This window comes from Perca flavescens, chromosome 2 (genome assembly GCF_004354835.1).
Source record: "Perca flavescens isolate YP-PL-M2 chromosome 2, PFLA_1.0, whole genome shotgun sequence".
NCBI classification, from domain to species: domain Eukaryota; kingdom Metazoa; phylum Chordata; class Actinopteri; order Perciformes; family Percidae; genus Perca; species Perca flavescens.
Genome location: NC_041332.1, coordinates 19,811,805 through 19,821,095, shown reverse-complemented (window position 1 = coordinate 19,821,095; position 9,291 = coordinate 19,811,805). Strand labels below are relative to the sequence as shown.

At 37.5% G+C, this 9,291-nt stretch overlaps 1 long non-coding RNA gene across 1 annotated transcript; it reads right to left on the bottom strand.

Moving 5' to 3' along the window:
• Positions 1–5,875: 5,875 nt before the first annotated feature.
• On the bottom strand, positions 5,876–8,723 carry LOC114546787 (uncharacterized). Its single transcript, XR_003691081.1, has 4 exons — positions 8,636–8,723; positions 7,487–7,563; positions 7,215–7,382; positions 5,876–5,922 (listed from the first exon to the last, which is right to left on the bottom strand). It is a non-coding gene; the product is annotated as an uncharacterized LOC114546787 (long non-coding RNA).
• Positions 8,724–9,291: the final 568 nt, after the last annotated feature.

Genomic DNA, 9,291 nt, shown 5'->3' with positions numbered 1-9,291 from the left:
ATGCCATATATTTAAAATATATATATATATATATATATATATATATATATATATATATATATATATTTAAACATATAAACATGAAAACACAAGCTTAAACACTAACACATCCTTTTTCACTGTCAGTCTGTATGTCCTTAAGCATCAATCAAGCATGAATATCAAATATATATATATATATATATATATATATATATATATATATATATATATATATATATATATATATATATATATATTCTGAGGTCTTAATCCATCTGGAAAACTCTGCAGGGCTTCTGAAAAGAGAAGCAGGCCTGATTGATCACAACTCATACATTCTCTTGTGAGGTCGGTCAGAATAACCTACAGGAGATCAGCCTCCTTCCTCCTCTTCAGTCTCATTTAATGTGATGCTGCACAGTCTCTAGCTGGGCATGTACCTTAGGTTTGTTGCATTTGTGTTGTTCAGGAGGATTATACTGTACTGACATTAGGCTTTTTTTCTCTGCCTTAGTGCTTGCCTAGTACTTTTAACTAATCCATTTGGACCTAATGTTTAATTCACAGAGGAATGAATCTGCATCTAATCTAAAATCAGACGTTGTTTTCCTAGAATGTTTGTTTACTGATAGACGGATTCTGAATGAAGAATGAAGAAAAAAAACAATTCTGAAATATGTATCTGCATAAAGAGGTAATTTTCGATCACCTGTGTGACACTGACTGACAAGTCAGAAGTCTACGACACAGACTCAAGAGATGTGAACTTTGAGCCGCAACCGACATCAGCTTTCTAGTGGAAGCGTCTCCTTTTTGTCTGCAAGCATGGACAGATTTCTTGACTTGTGCTTTTGCTTGTTTTCCTGTATTCACTGTCAATCAATTGGGGAAATTGGGGAAAAAAAAGTGCACGCTAACATTGATTAGCATGCTAGATAGCTAGTTAGCTGTTCAGCTGTGACAGTTAGACCAGAAAGTCAAGTCCAAAGTTTCATTTATCAAATGCAGAACAATTACAGGTGTGGCAGTCATTGTTGACAATGATATGTTTGAGCTTCAAGCTCTCCGGTGAGCTCTCAGCACGGCAGCCATCCACAGTGCCATCTCCCATCTGTCACGGATGTTGGCTATAATGTGTGCATATTTCTTTGTAAAATTACTTATTGTTGTGTTGTGTCCACACATTTGGTCTCCCCCTCTCATTTCTGATTTTGGACAGACATTTTCACATAATACTGCCAAAACCACAAAAAAAACCCAGATAAATATGGAAGAATTCTGGTATGGTGTGAGTTTTTACACAAACACAGACTGACTGAAGAGATATTGTGTGTGTCTTGTTCTCTCTGTGTATGGGTGTCAAATGTTAAGCTCTGACTCATGAACTGCCACAGGATGTGAATGTGATCCAAATTTATCACACTGCTCAATGACCTTTTTAGTGACATGTGGAGATGTATTTTCAAGGCCTATTGTTTTTTTCAAACATGCTGGTGTGTATCTGAGCAGAACATTTGTCCAAAAAAGATATATGCATGAAATCAGACTGTTTGCTGATCATGAAAACACTTCCCAAACACATTTCCTCCCGCTGAAGTAATGTCAGGATTATAACCTAACCGTGTGTAGTATCCCAGGGCAACCAAGGCTAAGAGTGCATGCAGTTACACAAAATACTCCCTTTACGACACACACAACTAAACAAACATGCCTGGCTGCTATCTGTGGACTGAATGAATGCACCAGCTAGGTGTGAAATGTCCTTAAAAGAACACAGCTTGAAAGGTTGAATGTACAATGTAGGGGAACATAAAAACCTTACAATGTCACCTATCTGTGGCATCATGGTTCACTTGTGTGCTGTTGGGAAATTGTCGTCCTTTTATTCTAGCTTTCAGTCAAGAATGTGTACTGTCACATCTGGGTTATAGGCCTTGGGTATCGAATGACTTAGGTGCCATATGCCATCCTTATTTGTATCTACACTGGAGGGATCAAAATGATGCGGATAGAGAGAAAAAAACGGTCTTATGGAAAATCAAATGAGGACACATTCACACAACTTTCTTGTGTCGAGCTTAGTTTGTCAAATAAGTAGGAAAACTTACAGCTCATATTTCATCTTGGCTGTCACACCTGAAAGTGAGACTTAATAAGCAGAGTGTGTATTCAGCTATTCAGGCACTCTTTATCTCAGCAATAGCTGCAATATTTAGGTATCTTATTATGACAGACTTCACTGTGTTTGTTGTGAGGCTTTCTACAGGCACATTCAACGGTTTATCGTTGCTGGTCTCTGACTGCTGCAACTGAGGCTTCCACGTTGGCACATAGCTTAACAGGGAATATTCTTTATTCTCATTCATGCCTTTTAACACTTCCATTTCTCCTGCTGTAACCTTAACATTTCAAGACATGGCATCCTTAGTGTAGCAGCTCAGTCTTCCCGCTTTTCATGTATTGATCTCTATAAAGCAACAGCTGTTATATCAAGCAGTCTTTCAGGAGTCTGGATTAACTCTGAATGCACACAAAATGGATGAGCTTGTGATCTTCAGAGGAGAATAACAAGACAGCATTTAAATTGAGTCAGTGTTGGCAGCATTGGTAATGTTTGAGTCACTGATGCTCTCTGATATGCTATATAATGTTTATGGTGCAGAGGAGGGACAACGAGTTTAATTAGACATCTAGTGCTGTCTTCTGAGATATTTACAGAATGTACACAGACATTACAGTGATGTCAGTGTTTAACCCACCAATGTTTTCTCTGTAGCAGTGACTTACAAACACATACTGTGTAAACTGTAAAATAATATTTACTTAAGTACTGTACTTAGTTACAGTTTTGAGGTACTATACTTCATATCATTTTACTTCATACTTTACTTCATTTCACAGGGAATTATACTTTTTACTTTTCTATATTTATTTCACAGCTACAGAATTGTAGTTACTTTTCCAATTTAGATTTTTTCATACAACATATGGTTATCCTAAAATGTATGATAAAATATGATGCATTGTTATAAATTAAACTAAAAGTATATAAAGCAGTTAAAATTAGCAAAATTAAAGAACTACTTACATGTTAATGCGTCAATAATAATAATCCTTTAATATAACACTGAGAGGGGCCATTCCACATAATGCGTACATTTACCTGTTATACTACATTAAGTGCATCTTATTTCCAATACTTCTATACTTGATAAATGTACAGTATATATACTTGAAAAAATGTGAATACTTAGAACCCCCAATAGTAAAGAAATGGAAGGAAGAGCTGAGCCCTGAGGGTAACGTAATTAGTTGGGAGACAGTTTGGGACAACATTTTCCACTGTTCCAAGAGTCCAAATCACCAGCAGATCCACTTCAACATATGCCATAGGACATATTGGACTCCTCAGAAGAGATACGTCTCTAAAGTCATTCCGATCCCTATTGCACGTTCTGTCAACCTGAACAAACTGGAACTTTCCTACACATGGTCTGGGAGTGTGAACAGGTGCATGAGTTTTGGAATAAAACAACATCAATAATATCTGATGTGATAGGATGTCGAATTCTTACTGACCCGATTGTTTTGTTACTTAATGACGACTCTAAATTACATCTGCTTGGGAGACAGAAGAAAATTTGGCTAGCCGGCTCAACCGCAAGCAAAAAAATTATAGCTCAACGCTTCTGCCCACCTTGAGAATGTTAGTCCAATATTCACTCTCTTTTAGCTCTGTTTTTGGTCTCCACCAGTCCTGAGGGAAGTCTCTTTAGCTACTAAAGTATCCACTATGTTCACCAGCTGCACTGTTAGACTTTTTATTGTATATTTGCGGTAACTCACTGGCAACGTGTTGCCAGTGAGTTACTGTAACTAACCCATTACAGTACCATAACTGTACATGTTATTTACAGTATGATGCCCTTACCGCAGTTCCATTGTACAGTATAATACCCTTACTGTAACTTAGTTTTACAGTATAATACCCTTACTGTAACTTAGTTTTACAGTATAATACCCTTACTGTAACTTGGTTTTACAGTATAGTAACCTTACAGTAATTGTACTGTAATTACAATTTCCTAAATTATACTGTAACTGTCATGATATATTATAGTTTTACTGCAATTGTGGTTCACAGTATATTACACAATTTGGCATTGGTAGTACAAACTATTGATTATTTTACATAAATGCTATTGAATTTAATAAATTCCAAATAATTGACTTTAGTCCATGTACAAAAGTAATACATTTTTATTTTTGTATTAAAACAGGTACAAATACCAAGACCAAGATAATAAAAAAAAAAAAAAAAAAAAAACAGACACAATTTACACACAAGCAATACTACAACCATGTTTAAGTATGCGCCAAACAATGGGCAGCCTTGATGTCTGAGCAATGCAGTTACCATTTGATTTGACTCAAAGAAAACACATGCACATTTTTTTTTTAATTAATAACCTAGCCATCAGTTCATCCTTTATCTCGGCAGTTGTTTTTTTTTCTTTGAAATCCTGAGTATGTTTGAAAAATGTGGTATGGTTGTTTACCACAGAGGTGAAGTTGTTGGGCATTTGGTTGGGGAGGGAAGGAGAAGCAGTCTGTTGAGAAGCATTTGTTAAGGACGATGAAGGGGCCGGACCCATGATACTCATGCTTGCTGATCCACATCTGCTGGGGTGGTCCGTCCTGGACTGTATGGGAAGCAGAGAAAGGTCATGAGTTTATCTCATCTAAACTGTTAACAGACTTACAATTTCTGCAAAAACATAGAATATGACAGTATAAAAAATAACACATCAGTGATCAGTAGTAGTAGTTTACAGGGTTTTTCCTCCCAGATAATTCAAAGGTCTTTCTACTTTCTTTTTGCTGTCTGTCGGTCCCAGCACAGTTAAAAAAATGTTTTGATTAATTTTCTAATTTCAGAATTCATACACATTTTTAATATATTTTCATGACTTTTCCATGTCTTTAAGGCATATCTTTATGACCAATCCTCTCAAACATCTGTATAAACATGAAAAGTAGAAATAAAATAAATTACAAAATTTACCACAGTATACAGTATATCCTAAAGTTTACCTTTTTTCAACCTGGACCTATTTTCCTATGTTCTTGTGTCTAAGTGACAACAATCTTTGACAATCTCTGACAACATTATGGAAAGGATTCCTATCGAGGTCAACAGTTCTTCTGTTAAAGAGTAAGATCTTTTTTCTAAATCATAAAAACATCCCCAAAATTGCTATTGCTAAACCCACCAGACTCGGTGTAAATAAACAGTAACTTTTGATCGTATGGTGGGTTTGGTGATGGTGATTTCAGGGCTGTTTCTTGTTTAAACAAAAAGGATCTTCCGCTTTAACTAAAATGTCTATCTCTGTAGGGATCCTTTCCATAATGTTGTCAGACACTTAGAATAATAATCTAAGACGGTCAGTGGCAAAAACAGAACTTTTAGTGGACGAAATTGACGACGCACATTTGCCCTATATGATTACATTGGAGCCCGGTTCGAAGCTGCAGGTCAGTGTTCTTGCTCAATACTGGACCAATTTCAAAGATTGTTGTTCTTATCAGTCACTTACACAAAAAAAAAACATGAAAACTTTAACTAGAAATTAAAACAACACTTTGTAACTTTTGCTGAGTAACTGTGACCGAGTAACTGTGCATTTAGTTCTGTCGATGTTGGAGCAGGCAGGGTACGTGAGCCGCACTGTGTAATCATTTTTCTGATGTTAACTATATTACATCACACAATAAAATGCTTACCTAGTTTGATGTCTTCCACTCAAACTCGGTGAGCCGTTGGAGGAAGGTGGTGACTTGGGAGCTGATGCTTGTCACCTTTCTTTGGACAACTCCGTATTGTGCAAGCTTGTACCCACTTCGGCCATGCACTTGCTTCCCTCATCTGGGTTGATCCTTAAGATATATAAGATATATCATAATAATCATCAGCAGTCATATTTAAATATACAGTATATATGGAAGTAAACCTGCCAGCGAGCACATTCGGTTCAGAAAGTCACAGCGAAAACACACCGGGCACGTACGCGTAAGCCATCCTTCTTCTCTCGCCCCTCTCTCTCCGATAGAAAGAGACAGGATTTGTGGGGAAAAGTGTGGTAATTGTAGGCTATATACAGTATATGTGTCCGTGTCACTCTCTCTGTCCGTCCATCGGTCTCTCCCTCCTTGCGCCTGATCATGTGTCTCGCTGTGAGAAGTCAAGACAGCCCAAATCCCCATGAACCTACTGTGGTCTTCCCGTATGTGATTAATCAAGGGGGTAAGCTTCGCTTCAGAACTCAAACCTCCTATGGCGCCATTTTGATGCTACAAAGCGATCACCTCCCGTTAGCATTCCACTGATTTGTCATTGTTTGACATTGTTTATTTCTAAAGAAACACGACAATGTATAAAAGGCTCCATTACCTTGTACCTCACGTTACGGCTTGTAACGTTTGTAAAAATAGGCTAACGATTGTGTCATAACCAAGTGACTTACTGTCACATAGTAGAGGAATTACCGTATAGTAGAGGAGTAGCTCACAGGCAGTTTCGACTTACATTAGCTGTTTAAGTTTAATTACTAATGTTAACTAGCATGTTAGTGATCAATAATTAGCCTGTTCTTATGTTATCTCCTTACATATACCTACACTCTCCATCTCTGTAAGATTTGGAATGATTGACATTTCTCTCGGCACAGCTACCAGAAGACTTCACACTTTCAGACATGTTGCTCACGTCACATCTACGTTGTCTCTGTCAGTTGGAGGCTGCGCGGTAAAAGCTGGCCATCACTGGAAAAGTGCTTCTAATAGCCTTCACTGGTCTCCGTCCAGAGACACGGGATCTGGTGGTCCATTCTTATATACTGTCTATGTGAGTAACTGCCTTGCTTGACACATTCTCCGAATGACACGAAATTATTGCTGCAGCTCGCGGGCCGAAGTGGCCGCTCCGTGACTAGTATGAACGGATCGATTGGATGACATAGGCGCTGAAATAAAAATAGCTGCGCTACGCAGGTATGCGCACCGCTTACATGCCCGGTGTGTTTTCACTGTAAGTTACCACAGTAATAGGGCTCTATATACCCAAGTCTTTTTCTCAGTTGTTTTCTCTTTGTCAGTAAGTGTATAGAGTGCTCATATAGTCCAAATATGTACCATTACCTTTTAAATGCTTTATGCAGATAATTACTTACCTTGTACCAACTCCAGTGTAGTAGATGCTGACTCTTGATATTCAAGATTGAACGCATAAAAGGAGCCAAAGAAGACGACAAAAGCACTGGCGTTAAGTTGGTTAGCTTCAAAGAGGACCTTCCCCTCAATGCTGACCATCCAATGGGTGGAAGACGTCAAACTTCTTCCTAAAAAACAAACAAACATCTTATCTCATCTACAGTGTGTCACAGAATACCAAACATACATGGCTAATAAAACATCCTCCTCTTCTTCAAACTATTTCTCGTACCTAGCATGATCCGCCTTGGTGTGGTGGGCAATGTGACCTCCTGCTCAATTGAAATCTCGGTCGAGGTTGGCTGCAAACTAAAAAAAGAAAAGCATCTCACATATTGGAAGTAATTGGTTGTTGTTCTACATATGAAATTATGAAAATTAATATTCTTAAGTGCATGCATGGTGTTATAAAACACAATTACAACAAGATAAAAAAAAAAATGCATGCCATGCATTAGTATGCAAGGAACCAGTATAATTTAGGTAACACAGAATGTTATGTGATGCATTAAAAGGTTAATCACGTAATAGATAGCTAGATAGCTAACAACAACACTATTTTGTGAAGAAAAACTTAAAGCATAAACCATGGTAGCTAATACGCTCAACTCCTAACATCATATTCTTTGAGTTAAACAATATTTGGCTTAGGTCTCATAAACTAAAAAGGATGAATTCAATGATATCACATTACAGAATGCAACAATACTACTGTAACGTTGGGCACTTTTTTTGCTGGACATCTTGATGGTTTTAAGTGGCCAAACTCTGAAGCCAAGGGGAAAAAAAAATGCTATCTACAAATACTCCACATTAACATTACTTAAAGACGTCTTCCCTGTCACCCGACATAACTTTTAGAGTGGGTGTTTTTTAAAAGATGTAATGTTAACATTAGGTGCTATTAAAACTAGATGGGCAACTATAGAGGTAACGATTTAATGTTAACTTTACCTCCACTAATGTTAGGTTAATAATGCGGTACATTTTGCTTAATCATGCTAAAACACTGACAAACCAACCCACAGACTCAACATAAGCATAGGTAATGTTAGCCAAAATGCGGCAACAGCAAGCTAAAAAGCTAGCAGCTACTGACCTTAAACTTCTAGGGTTACATTTTAATTCCGACAAAGATAATGGTGGTCTGACAAGTGAAAAAGATGTCCCTAACAGCGTGTAAAACAAGTTGTGTTAGCTTTAGGCTACCGAACGTCGTCATTATAGCTAATGCTCACCATGGGGAAAATGAACTATAGTTAACAGTTTGCTCTTGCCTAGCTAGCTATGACAAAGGTCGGTAAACTAAACCTACGTCTCTGCTTGGGAAGGCTTGTGAGCAGAAATTTTAATGTCACAGAATTAGCAAAATTGGTCTTACCTTAACGCTGCTCCAGCTCTCTTCGAGGAGTGTGTGTGACCCGGGACTCTGGTGCGCACACGCACAGACCAAACCGGGCGGTACTCCTCTGAAGTTACTCCTTTCAACGCCTTCGAAGTAACTACGCGCTACTCTTCTGAAGTTGTCAGAGTCTGAGGTCAGAGGTCAGAGTTCAAATCTGGCGGTCAAGCATTTATATCCGTAATGGCTTTCTTGTTTCTCTCAATAAATGATTGACACTGCTGAAAAAAAAATGTATACATTTTTAATTACCTTCACTGCTAAAAGCAAAACAAATTAAGTGTATTTCATTTTATAGTGATATTTTATTTTTCCATTTCATTGCTATGCTTCTATAACATTAACTAACAATTTTATTTAAAATTCAGTTAGTCTTATTCAACTACAGTAGCACTACTGCTGTTGTTTTACAGCAGACTACCGCAAATTCAAAATATACAGTAAATCACTGTAAACTAAATGTTATTACCCATAATGCAATGCATATTACAGTAATGAACCGGAAAAGAAAATGATGGTATTTTACTGGGCATTTTGTGGTAAGTAACTGTAGAAATTACAGCTAAGTCTAACAGTGTGTGTCTGTCTGCTGTTTGGTGCAGCACAGGTAGTGTAGTCGGTTTTAGAGCTTTTTT